Source organism: Neodiprion virginianus, chromosome 4 (genome assembly GCF_021901495.1).
Source record: "Neodiprion virginianus isolate iyNeoVirg1 chromosome 4, iyNeoVirg1.1, whole genome shotgun sequence".
Classification (NCBI taxonomy): Eukaryota; Metazoa; Arthropoda; class Insecta; order Hymenoptera; family Diprionidae; genus Neodiprion; species Neodiprion virginianus.
The window spans coordinates 36,231,317-36,245,271 of NC_060880.1; positions in this window are offsets into that span (position 1 = coordinate 36,231,317).

Here is a 13,955-nt window from a genome sequence, read left to right on the forward strand (position 1 = left end):
ACTTGGACCGAAGGAACCTATTAGGCGAGAAAGAAGTGCGAACGTTTGTACAATATGAGGGGTAATTATTGTCGGTGAATAATTTCCGAATCACGTAGGTATATCCTACCGACGACGGACGGAGGCTCGTCGACGCCTTCGCGGAGCAGGACGTGTACGCGCGAACCTCGTCAATGGATCTAAAATATGCAAATGGGTTCGAGATCCCTTGATTTAACGGCGGAGCTCGGTGGGTAGGTATGTACGACACGGCCGGGGCAGAAAATCAAAAATTGCCCGGGGCGCCGCTCAGCCGCGCGTTGCGCACGGGACAGACAGCATGTTCGGCTAATTACAGATCCCTGATTATACCCACCTACCTGCTGCCTGCATGAAGAATCTTGAGCGCCGCGCAGAGCGCGCAGGACTAATAAAGAAAAAATAAATTAATAAAGGCCCGATCTATCTCGGGGTGAGGATCTCCCCCGCAGCCAAAATAGTGTTTATTAATTTATTGCTCCGGATCTGATAAGCCCCCGGTGCATTCGATTCGGCCGGTTGTAAACGCTTGCGCGTAACGTGTCCGTCATTCACGATGAGGCCGTAATATACGCCCGCCTAATTTACACACCTACACTGTAATTCCGTCTGTCTAATACGCGCTTCGAGGTAGCTGATAGCTGCCTTGCTCCGTCTGATTCGTAATTACCGATTTGTAAGCCTTACACTGCTCCTGGAAGTGATTCGGAGAGAGGCTGAATCAGGGACACGGGCTGCAGGACTTATCGCCGTTGGCCGCTTCCGCGTGGGATATTCAGGATGGACTGGACCGCCTCTGCCTTCTCTTATATTATGCATATCCCGGCTGCAAACGGTGACGCTCGATGATCTATGCAAGCGTTCGCTCATTCCGAGGATATAATGCCTGCAGAAAATGCGCCGCAACGCGAGGTCAGATCGAACTTAACGTAATGTGGCGCAACCAGTGGTGAGATGACATTTGCCATGAAACGGTGGAGCGAACGGAGAGAACGAGCGCGTGGGTGAGCCAGACGAAGACTCTCCGGTAATTAAAAACCGAGAATAATGTGCAGTCGTTGAGCTCGACTGATTTGATGGATTAGAAACCGAAGCTCATCAGCGGAACCAAGATGGCAGGTTTAAAACGAAGCAAATAACCACGGTACAGAAAACTTTAAGCGCTAGTTCCGAGTTATCATTGCCAGTCGAACGGGATGGTCCCAACTCCAAGCCGTGAACGATCATAGTTTCATATTCCTCAAGTTCGCCAGTCCAGAAGCGTTTGCTGATCATAGTGAGTCAGAGCCACCAAGTACCAATCATAAAATATTGCATGACATCAAGCGCGTTACAAACGAGATTGGCAAATCGTGAAATGGCGCCTCGTGACCATCGCAAGAACGTTGCTGTCCGGCTTCGAGTGCCGTCATTCAAATGCGCGGTTAAAGGAAGAGCGGTTCAAGTGCCCATAATAAGCATACGCACAAAAACGAATCCGTAGAACTCGTTCTAATTCCCGTGTCCTGGACGAGCGGGATACGGCGAAGACTTTGGCTTCGTCAAGAGGGCGATGACCTTGACGGGAGTAAGGTCGTTTGTAACTTTGCAAGAGAGAAGAAAAAATGTAACCGGGTAGAAATTGTCGCTGAGTATAATGTGAGAGCAGGCCGGAGAACGGACACGGCTGTCTGTCACAGGTACGAAATTACACCCTTTTAAAATACCACGGCACAAAGACCCGAACAGAAAGCACCACCTCTGGAAAGAGGTGAGGGAATTCAAACGAAGAAAAGAAAAAAACGGGGCCGCGAATCTTTGACGCGAATTTTTCACCTCTTACAAAAATTGGAAAGAAAAAGTGACCGAACTGTGATCGAATACTTGAGAAATATGTAGTTATATGTATTTTCGTAGAAAGTGTGTGTTGAACGATTACATCTGATAGTAAATGAGACAAACATTCCAGAGATTTTTTGAGATTTCGAAAAATTCGCAACAGCGATCACGGATGAGTTTAAATCGTGTAATGCTTGGCTGAAATCCTTGGTAAGGATATATATGAAATCGCTTGGACAGATCCATAAATAATTCTACTCAGTCCGGTCTCAAAGAGCTTAGCCTGAGATTTACGATGCCCAACGACTCGCTGAGCACAATGGGAAGTGGATAGAAAATTAGGAAGTTGGGGATGATGTTTACCCGTGTCACCATACGCGCTGCTGTTTACCAACCTGACACCAATTTACATCACGTTTGTCATCCGGAGGTCGAGAAAAAAAAATTAAAATAAAATGGGACAAAGCGAAAAAAGAAGAAGAATAAGAGAAAGCTCGCTGCTTTCGTGAACAGCCCCATACATTCCTATAGTGCATAAATATGCATCGCGTACATTATTGTAGTCCTGGGCATACATGCCGCACACGTGTCCCGCGCATATGAAAGCGGCAAGAAAGGCGCTTAGAAAAGCCAAATCTTAAGACCAAACGGAAGACACTAATTCCACTAATTCTTTCTCTATGAAAAGATTATTATATCTTCCGAAGGTGGACCAACTACAGCAGCCCTCAGCGAAGCCTGTACTCTGGGTGAAAAGGACGAATGGTGGACAAATATGGGTTGGGTACTGCATTCGCAGGAGTTCCGACACGTTTGTGTGCCCTTCTCATTAGACGATACGTCTCCGCTGCTCCCACGCTTCCCTTCGTTTCGTTCGCAACGACACCCTCCTGAATTCCACCAAAGAAGAGGTACCGCAAACTCGAGGGAATCATTAAACTGCACATTTTTATCCATCTCAAGAAGAAATGTGTGGTGAAAAAGTTGTCCTCAACATTGATTTATACTCAATAAACCATTAGTAACGTCATTGTGACGATAGTAGTCAACACTACCATATTTTGGGTACCTATAAGCCAAACGCTGCACATGGCAATCACGCATATTTTTCTCTCTATATTGGAAGGTATGAGATACAGACGATCGAGCTACTGCCAATTGGTGGAGCTCGATATTCGTACACCTCTTCATTTTTGTCACGTCATGTCAGTCAAATGCAGGTATATTTCGATTTGAGAGGGATTTGCAGTTTAACATTTACAATATGTGAGAAGTAAGACAAAAAACGATGTCCACATTCGACTACTTGTTTCACCCATTCCTCAGTTTCGCTTCCGACTTGGTCAACAAAGAGGAAAAGGGTTTAGAGCTTAAAGGACTGACACCGAATCGATGACCCTCCGACGGCGTGTGAAAGTGCAGTCCCGTGTTTAAGATCCTTGGAAATTTTATCACACTTTTTTTATACAGACTGATCAAGGTGCGTACAGGAGGTTCTCACGGGAATGAACGATCCTTAGATAATGGTTCAGTGCCGTGAAAATTATCGAGCCCGAGAACTATTGTGTCACCCCGTATTATGCTTTCGAGATTCTCTCTCCGGCAGGCGACTGTCAACGAAAAGTGCACGGGCCCCTCTAATGGGAGTTTTGTGTCAGGGGGGACGACCACCTCACCGAAATAAAGCGGTACGTGGGTGGGTGCAAATTATGACTATATACATTATGTGTCCTCCTCTCTCTTTCCCTCCTCGAAAATTCCGGGTGAATTCCGCCTTCCTCGAGGCTTCGGGCCTCGCGCGACGCGCGCCGCATGGAGTATAAACGGACCCCGAAACGGGCCCTCCGATTCTCCGAAGGTACATACGGCGAGTCGCTCACACGCAAGCTGCCGCTTCGCGGTGACCATTATGCCCACGTATATGGTTCGCGAGGCGTTCTTCTCCGGCCGCGGGGGCGTTGGGATTTCATCCGTAAACAATTTTCTACCTTTTTATCTCGTCCCTGAATCAACGCGATAATGGCACCACCGCGACTGCTCCCATCTGAACTCGAACTTACTGCAACTTGTAAAATACAAGTCCCGCGAATTACGAGTTACGTTTCTGGTACGGCGTCAAGATACCGTCCACCATATTAATTCCAGAGATCGGAGAACCCAACAACTACCGTTCAAATTTGTTTCGAGTAGTCAATTTTCCCAGATTAATTCTAGACAAGCTCTTTCCAGAAACGCAAGGACTCGAACACGTCGAAGGGTTTAACATGCTCCGCATTCAACCAAACGAAATCGTTGGTGGGTGAAAACTTGACCTCGAGTCTCCAGAAGCCAACCATTGAATTTGGTTAGTTGCCTGCTTGTGCCCCATATTGGGGACCAGAGTTACCACAGATAAATCTTGAACGAATCACTCACTTGGCAGCAGATTCTGAATGTGGACGTTGAAAGTGTTTCTCAGTGAGTGTCCAGAGGGGTTGTAGTCTGGCTACTTTAAAGGGCGTTGGATTCGGGCAACTTCGGAGTTGTACGTACGAGTCTGCGTAACGAGAGATAAGGGACACCACAATATGAGATTCTTGGGTTATTACGAAGCCGAAGCATGCGAAGGACGCGCAGGAGGCGATAAATCTTCCTGGCTAAAGTCACGCCTCGCCTCGCGGGGCAATACGCGTTGGCGCAACGGAGTTGTAGTAGGTACAGGGCTACTCCGCACGACCGCAACCGGCGTTAAACGCGACGCTCCTTCTTCCGTGCCCTTCATGCAAATTCTCATCAGATACCGACCAGCCACTCTACACGGCTCTATTACTCGCCACTTATCTTTACTTGTTCGCCATTTTTACCTTTTTTACTTTTCTTCTCCGACGACCGGACTGGGCTGGACTCGATGAAGTTTTTAAACTTCGCGAGTCTCTCTTCTTTCCTCCATCTCTTTTTTTCTCTTCAACTTCGCAAACGACGATAACGTAATTGGCGCACAAAATTATCTGATTTAAACCCACATCCAGGACTGCTACACCGTGCACTTGCATTCGCGCTCACGTATTCAAGAGTGTCCATCGGGCATGAGATGCTTTCATTCTTCCCTTTTCTACACCCTTGAAACGAAAGGTTTCAGAGTGACAAACGAACGCTGAGACGCAGATTTCTTGGCAGAGATCGAAAGGGAGAAAAAAAAAGGAATTTTACACGAATTTTTAGCTCCAACGAACCAATTGGCTAACGGAAATTTCCACGATGATAAGTTCAGTCCCTAAGAATAATAGTATCGGACGACTTGCATGCATCAGATTGAACAACCGTGCAATAATCGAGTGATTTTCCTCGGCCAGTTTCCTGAAATCTTCAAAATTGTCGTCAACTACCGAAAATTAATAAATCAAAACGAATTTCAATATCACCCATAATTTCCGATAGCGTGAAAAATTTACCTAAGCCAATCATCACCTCACTTCGCCAATTAGATCCCAAGAAAATGAACTACAATTTTTCGCCAAATCAGAATCGAAAGAAATCTAAACAGTTCTAGGAGAGAGTAAAAAAAAAAACATACCCTGGAATATTTGAACGCGCAAAGATCTGATGGAACTGTGAATAAACTACGTGGACATATTGATGACGTAGGTTCTTTGTGACCACGGTTTAACAAGGGATCAAAGGGTAGATCCTGCACAGTCAAGGTCTAATATTAGCGGCGCAGGATAGAGTCCCGATGTAGACGTCAGTATCTACCTACACACGTATGGGTATATAGCCGGAGTCCCGTGGAGAAGTTTCAATAAACACGAGACACGGTGATTAAGGAGCGGGTAATTTTGTTACGAACGAAGAAAAGCTCGCGTAAAGCACCCACTGTCCCTGAATCGAGCCCGATTGTAGACGCGGAGTTGGTGGGTTTACCTGCATACAAGCACGACGGGCATTATGCAAGGAGCACGCGAGACTTTAATAGCGGCTCTTTAGTCCGGTACGATATGACCACTTAAAAATGCGTTGAGGAAGGGGGTATAAAAGGTAGATTCCTCGTGTGTGAAATAAGGCTCTACCTATGGAATTCCATTAAGTATGTAAAGTAGTGTCATATCTGGTCGCCGGTTATAAAAAAGCATGCCACACTCGGACTCGGACTAGCTAGCCTCGGCTGTCCAGCGCGTGCGACTGCAGACTCCCTTTCCGCCTCCGCCAACGGCGTACATCCATATCTATGTGTTCACACAAGCGCACACACGAATTTACACAGGCAGAAGACGAGCGACTTGTGGGTGGATCCACGTTTCAAAAGAACTGAGGAGAGAACTCTCGGTATCCCAATCCGGCCATCCGCCTATATCCCATTCTGGATAACTCTCTCTTCCTCTCTCATCTCGTTATCACACTCCAACTTTCGTGAGAAATCTCTCGCAAGCTTTCATCGCATGAACGCGTCGACGTCCAAAGCTCCTTAGCATCAAAGTCAACTCGCATTCAACGATCGGAAAATACGATCCAGATCTTTGTCAACCCCTTTTTATACTCCATGGTAGCTCAACTGGCTTACGCTTCGAAGCTTTTTGGTGAAGGTACAGGTAAAGAGGTAACGCCGAGTCTATGTATACCAATTGTCTTGACAGACAGGAAGAAGAACTGTTTTCAGAAGACACTGGGACGTCATTCCATCGCCAGATCAACATGAGCGTATATGGTTCGAAAGAAGGAGATCATCGACATGAAGAACCTGGGAGGGTCCAGATATCATGGACGACAGTCTCGTCGAGGCATGAAATGAAGAAATTTGCCGACGTAAAGAGACGCCGTCAAGAATGCCTGACGGGCATCGATAAAGGTGGATAGTTATCAGGCACGGGATATAATGCAAGTCGGCGGGTTTACCCGTACTCGTTCACTCTCGTGCTCACACACGCAACGCGTGGGAGAGCCACGCGACCAAACGGGTTCCTCTCTACGCAGCGGTGGTACCAACTAAACAGACTGTTGAATATTCAAACGTTCCCCGAGAACGCGGCCATCCACTCACTCCCGCTCCTTGGATTGCGCTCCACTCCGCGTCATGGTCGACGTGTGCTGTGCACCAAGGTGAGAGCTAAAATGACATCACGAAAACGTCGGTTGCAGTCGCACCTTCGTCCCAAGACGTTGCCTGTTCCAGGATTCACGGCTCTGAAGGATTGAAGGACCTTCGATCAGTCGCTGCTGACCTGGTAGCGCACGAATGGTCTCGGGGTGAGCCATCAACTCGAGCCGGTAACCGAGCGAATCGATTTTCTCGTGGAGAAATATGCAAGGATGGTCCGCGTCTTCCGCATTCCGAAAATGTTGTTCACCGAAGAGGATACGCGTAGCGAGGAAATCTGTTTCACATGAGATAAGCGTGCGTTACGTGATGCGTGGAGGAATCTCAGATGCGGCCTAAGATCACAAGCGTCTGCTGGCCGACGAGCGACATAACGCGAGTCTTTTTCGTAACGTGGTAGCTTCGATGACATGACGTTTATTACAGACATATTTTGACACACGTGTTGCACACAGTGTGCGACGTTTGAGTGTAATTACATGCAAGACCCATGTAAAGTGGGACGTATACCACAGCGCGGTAGTAATCACGAAGAGAATTTTGAGCAGTAAAGAAAACGATAAAGAAACCCGTTGTTGCTATACATTACATGTCTGTACTATATGCCCCTCTCGTTATTTTCTATTGATGGATAAGACTGGATTCATTTCTATACAAGTTCCCACAGTTGGATTTGGACGCACGTGATAAATGTGCTGGAACTCAACTCCGGTCATCAGCCCGATGATCACGATTGTGATTTCCAGTGTGAGAAATTGAATGGATATCTACATGCGTTGTTGTCGCACTTTCGTCGTAAATCTTTCCGTCCGTCCGTTAAGACCAACGTTTCTTCCCACCTTCTTCACGCGTTATCCTGCATTTTTTTCAACGTCAACCAAATCTTAATATGATGAAACTGTATGAAAACTGTTTCTCAACAATGTGTTTCAACGTCAACGAGGTTTGCGGATCATTTCCAGGCAACCCGGAGTAGGTACAAGTACCTAGAACTCTTCGATGCAGCGATTATCTCACCGATCGCAACGCTGAACACAATTAAATCGAATGATCTAAACGTGAATCACATTTTGTTCATCCCACTTACAACCAACCATTGCCTCGTACGCTCCAAGTTCCTTTCGATTTAAATTGTACAAGTTGCACAATCTACCTTTACATACCTGCGCACAATGAGCGTAGGGTGAACATGACAGAAAACAAGGTGAAGTGGCATTCGAAGTGAAAAGACATAGTACAAGTGCACCGATCAGTGTTCATCAAAGACGAAGAGTCCAAGAATAATTCGGCATAAGCTTGGACCAAGTGCCTGTCGTTGCTAATGGAGTCGGTGACTTGGTGAGTGGTGAAAACTTTTGTAATTGGTAAAGAAGAGACTAGAAATGAATGTTACTGAAATCTCTAATTAGTGTAAGTAAGCAGTCTTGAGGAAGTTTATTTTCAAACACATTTAACATGATAATCCGTGCCGTTAGCCGGATCTCATTATCGGATCGGTAAAGAAATCCCACAGCCGTGTAGTACAAGAAATACATGTATCGTAAAACGGAAACGTGCGCCCCGGGTCAGGCTTGGTGAAATTGTAAGACCACGTGCTCGGTAAGACAGGTATACACAAGCGAAAAAAAAAAGTGAAGCGTGCAATAAGTGAGCCGGACGTTTTGTTATTTTAGTTTTCACAGTTTTTTATAATACTATCCACCATGAACAGATATGGGCATACGATGATCTTGATAAAAGAGTCACGTACGAAAGCGCGTGAAGAGTATCAGTCAAAGAATGGTATACGTGGCGCGGGACAAATTGGTGTCTGCGGCATCACCGCATGGCATGGCATGGCATGCACTGCACGAGGAGAAGAGAGATGAGGGGAAGAAGGGAGACCAGGAGGACGTAGGCGCGCGACAATTTCGACGAATGTCCAATGTGTAAATTAGATAGTAAATTTCGTCACAAAGAATTAGTCACGGCTTACCGAAAGGAGGACGTAAGAAGAGGCCAAAAACAAAGATGGGAAATAATAAGAGAGAAAGACGAACCTCGGTGGAGGAGAAAAAATTCTAACCAAAGCTGCAGCAGCAGAAGCAGCAACAGCAGCACCAGCTTACGGCTCACGAGCTGCTGATTCCTGATGGCTGATGGCGCAGTGTCAGATGTGGTGTGGGTGGCAGATGAGAAGTACAAACATCGTGAATATAAATCTACCGACAAAACGAATCCCGCCTTCGCGTATCCACATACAACACTTCGTACTATTCGAGGCCTCCGCACTTCCTTGTACAAACAAATGCCCCGGCTATTATATGTGGATAGCTGTTCACACACGCGTGCGGAATCCACGTTCGGGATAATATTGGTACAGTATGCAGACAGGGAAACGGTTTGCGCGGAAGCGTGACGACACGCCCCGCAGCCAAAAACCGCCTCTCCGATGAATCGGGCTTTCGAAATTTACCCTGCACTTTTCACGTTCCATACAGTCACGTATGATCGTTATTTGCCTCAAATATTAAACGTCTACTTTCTTCGGCAAATATCTATAGGTATACGCATAAGAGGAAATTTTCTACGCAGACAAGCAGTCTCAGTTGTGAAGCACGCGATCGGGACGTTTCGGTATTTCGGATATTGGAAGAGAGGAGATTTGAAAAGTACGGCATGTCGTGCATTAACGGTGGCTCGCGAGGACGGGAAATAAAGATTCTAGTTGCAAGTCTAAACTCTCAGGCATGGTTCACGTTCTACCTGATTTTGTTGTTAACATTTCCTCTGGCGTTAGCTTTTATGCTTGAAATACTTCTCCTTAACTCTGTGACTTCGACTCTCCGTGTTTGTTATTTGTATGTTTTTTTTATTATTAATACCTTCTTTTCTCAACTTCGTTCTCTGTGTAAAACCTTATAGATACGTTTCTTGGTTCGGATTGTGAAATACACCGCTGCAGCGACCTTTGATCCTGTATAGAAGCAGCTTTTGCCCTGAGGTATATAATACGTATAATAGGTATAAAGCTGTGGTGAAAATCGCTTCACCGTCGCCGTTATGTTATTATCGTTACGATATTTTTATTTCTATAGTCATTTTTATTCAGAAAACAATTAGTACGTCCACATGTATTACCCACGCCTGCCTTAATTTATTGCCCACTCTCTTCCCGACTGCGGTGTGTACAATAGTGAGCCATATGAAAACCCATAAATGAAGCGATGCTGAATAATTATACCTTTCACGTAAAGGATTTCTCTGTGTATATCTTTCGATAAAATTTACCTGTATAACTCTTACGTTGCGAAAAAAAAATAATTGTTTCCTTCCCTCGAATAACTGAAATAAGGTAAAAAGAAACAAAAAACAAGGAGTTAGATATCGGAATTGTCTCAAAATTGAAGATTCGTGCACGTTGAAGTAAAAAATTTTTAAACAAAAATGGAGTGCAAGTAAGAAAGGAAAAGTGAAATAAAAAGCAAAAGTTCGACGAAGACGATCGAGTCGCTTAATCGGCAAGTGCAGGGAGGAAGACTAATTGACTGTAATTCCCGCCCACTTATGCTTAAGAAAAGTTGACGATTACGAGAGGACAAGGTTCTGCTCTCTATTGCAAAACGACGAGGCGTGTGCGAAAAACTGTAAGACCAAAAAAATAAAAAAAATACACAAAAATGTACAACTTTTTATTCGGATGAATCGAGGATCGACGGCGTCTCGATTATCGCAGGGCATTAAATTCTGTCACGCGAACTTGGTCAAGCCAAGAAGATTAATACATGCTCGCAAAAAGGTGACGCTATACAAACCGCATGCATTATAGATATAGGTATACGTATAATATACACGCAGAGTTTGATCCGGCAAAGTGTAATCGAATGCACGCACGTCTATATCACGTGTGTATATATGTATATATCTATATATATATAGAGGTATAATGAGCGTGAATAAACGTGATGAGATTCGGAGAAAATTGACTTAATATTCAATCGACACGCGATAAACGAGTACACATGCGTATGTCAGGAAGGGAACAAGCTCCTTATCGCGAGACGTCTTTCGCCGGGCGATAAGACTCACGAACTAATCAAGTCATATCACATTATCGTCATTTGTTCGACTTGTACCTACGGACCTGATCCCGCTCCTTGCGGCTGGTAACTCTCGAAACTGCTTTTCTGCTTTTCTGTTTCTCGCCTTCTCTCTCTCCATCTCTCGTGTTAACTCTTTCTTCTTATCTCCGTCCTCGAATTTCCTTTCCACAACTTTCTCCGGCAGCTCTCGCTGCAGCAAGTCGGGAAGGAAAGGAAGGTGAACACTGGCGCTTCTTCTCCGACCGGGCATATCCACCTATAAAGTATAAGTAGTGATACTGCAGTGAGGCGTGCGACCGACTAGCAGACTCGGGTAAATGCGTCTTGCGACACGAGCAGACCTCGTCTTTCCTTTCGCCATTGGTCGGCTGCTTTTCTTCCCCCTCGCCGTCACTTCATCCTCGTATCTTTTATTTCCAACTACTTTTTGCCCTCTTCTCCCGCAATGGTCGTTTGTCGTTTGTTCGCATCATTAGAGGCTCGCGTGTGCCAATTTGCCACGCCCAGATACGAGAATTCGCACCTTCGACCGGCAGATATGCGAAGCGAACGCGTCCCGAGGCTGCTTGGCTTGCCTTGGCTTCGCTTCTCTTCTCTTCCTCTTTTTTCTTTTCACCTCATCTCAGCTTTTTGCCCTCCCCCGTCGCATCCTCGCTTTAACCACTCTCCTGGAATTTCATCTCCTTATTCCTCTTATTATTATTACACTACATACCTGACCAAGACCCGCGTCACCGTTGCTGCTGTCAGCTCTTCTTCCTCTTATCAAACCACCGACAACGAATTTCACGGGCCGAATTTTCAATTCTCAATCCCCAAGCGTAATCGTATCTAAACCATACTTTTGCCTGTCATCGTTTTGCTTCGCCTGAAAGAACTCGGAGATAACCGGTGAGTGCTGGAACTGATCCTTCGGCCGAAACGAAATCGCAAGCGTGTCAGCAGCCGACAACTTGATTTTTTTATCCCCCAACTTTTAGTTTTTCTTTATCACGGTCCTATTGATCGTATCGATCACATCCGCGCGGGATTCAAATCTTGGGAATCGTTGAGCTGTTCCAACAAAATTCACCTGAATATCCCCATTTTTATCGTTTTCAGTGCCTCGTTCGTTAGGTAGGGTGAATTTTTTTTTCTCCTACTTTGTAATAACAACAGTAATAATGATAACAATCTAAAATGTATGCAACGACTTATGGGAGATATTCTACGCTTCGAGAGAGATATTTTATACGCAGACACACACGCGTAATATTCACACCGGTGAAAAAGGAAAGGGTAGAAAAATATACGACGCATAACTCGTGGACGGTCAACTTGCAGGAGGATGAGACCTCGGAGGTGAAACAACGGCGGACCAGGACTGGCAATTAAACTCGTTCGAGCCGCCAGCGACGTCATTTCTACGTCGGGTATCGCTTGTTGCCAATAAATCGGCTCCTAAAAAGACAACCGTGAAAACATGACCTCTGGCTCTCGAGGCCGGCACCACCACTTTACCCTCCTCAATACTCGTACACCCAAGATTACATATTTCCACTCCACATAACCATTATGCGAGCCCACATATCTCTGCCTATCGTAATTCCCTCTCAAATCGCGATACGAACAACGGTGGAAACGGAATTGGAAAATTAAACTTTTCACGGTGATATTTCCGAATGGACCCAAGCTTTTGCTATGTCCAAAATCATTGGCTATTCCAAAAACAATCACCACCGCAGGGGGGAAGACGGAATTATATCGTACAAACGAAAATAACAGGCTATTTCGACTTTAGTTGAACTTTTTTGTTTCCTATATTATCAACGTAGTAACAGTATCAATGAATTAAGTAATTTACCTACGTTAACGAGTGAAAGTTCCCAAAATTCAACCATCTAATCTTATGATAGATCCTCTTAATGGATGAAACCAAATTCTCGGATAAAAACGGAATTTGGATAGTGCCATACTTAATTATTAATTCGGCAGAATTTACAAAAAAAAAATTTCTCCTAAATGACTGCACCTTCCTTGACTAACAAAGAAGGTATCCCAGCTCGATCTCCCTGATTTGATTTCTTTTGTAATATGTTACAGTAGACTAAAAACTAAGCGACACATATTTCTTTTTTTAACTGACATTAAAGACTTTAAGGGGGTGAAACCACCATTCAAAGTAAGGCATGTCAAGCGGCGATTTGGCAGCTTTACCCACAAGAACAAAATATTTTTACCCAATTTAACTGGAAAAGATTTCTCATAACCAGAAATGAAAAATGCAATTTTCTCAATTAGTTAAAAAAAAAAAAAAAAAACTTTCGAACAACTCCTTGACATGCCTTAATTTGGAGCGTGGCTTCACCCCCTTAAAGTGTTCAATGACAGATGAAGAAAACAGGTGTCGCTTTGTTTTTAGTCTACTAATACATATTACAAAAGAAACCAAATCGGAGATATCGAGCTGGGATGCCTTTCTTGTAAGTACAAGCGAAACGGAGCATTAATCTCGCTTTTTTCGAAATGGCTTATTCTCCCGGTTAGCCAGCAGTAACCGAGGTAGAGAAAGAGGAGAGAAAAAAAAAAGAAAAAGCCCGATCTCGCCTCGTGACTAATTCTAACCCAAACTAAGACTGCCTCGCCCACACGGGGCGAAGAAGGCGCAACAAGTCGCGGGCTTCTCGGGTCTAATGGTGAAGGGAGGTCGGTCTCGTCTTCTCCACCTCTCTCATCTCCGGGACGGTAAATCTGCTCCCCGGCTGCAGGCGCGTGCTGGAATAAACAAAGACGGATCTCAGGAGGCACAATGGAGACCGGAAACTGAGAGTGCAGCGACGGGCAACGCGTGCTGGCGAGCTAGGCGAAAGCTGGTATTACACTAGGCTTCGAAGTGGGCCGCCACTTCATCTGGATAAAAAACGAGACTCTGGGTCCGAATTAGCCGGTGCAGGAGAAAACCCCACGAAAGGATGACGGAGGCTGGA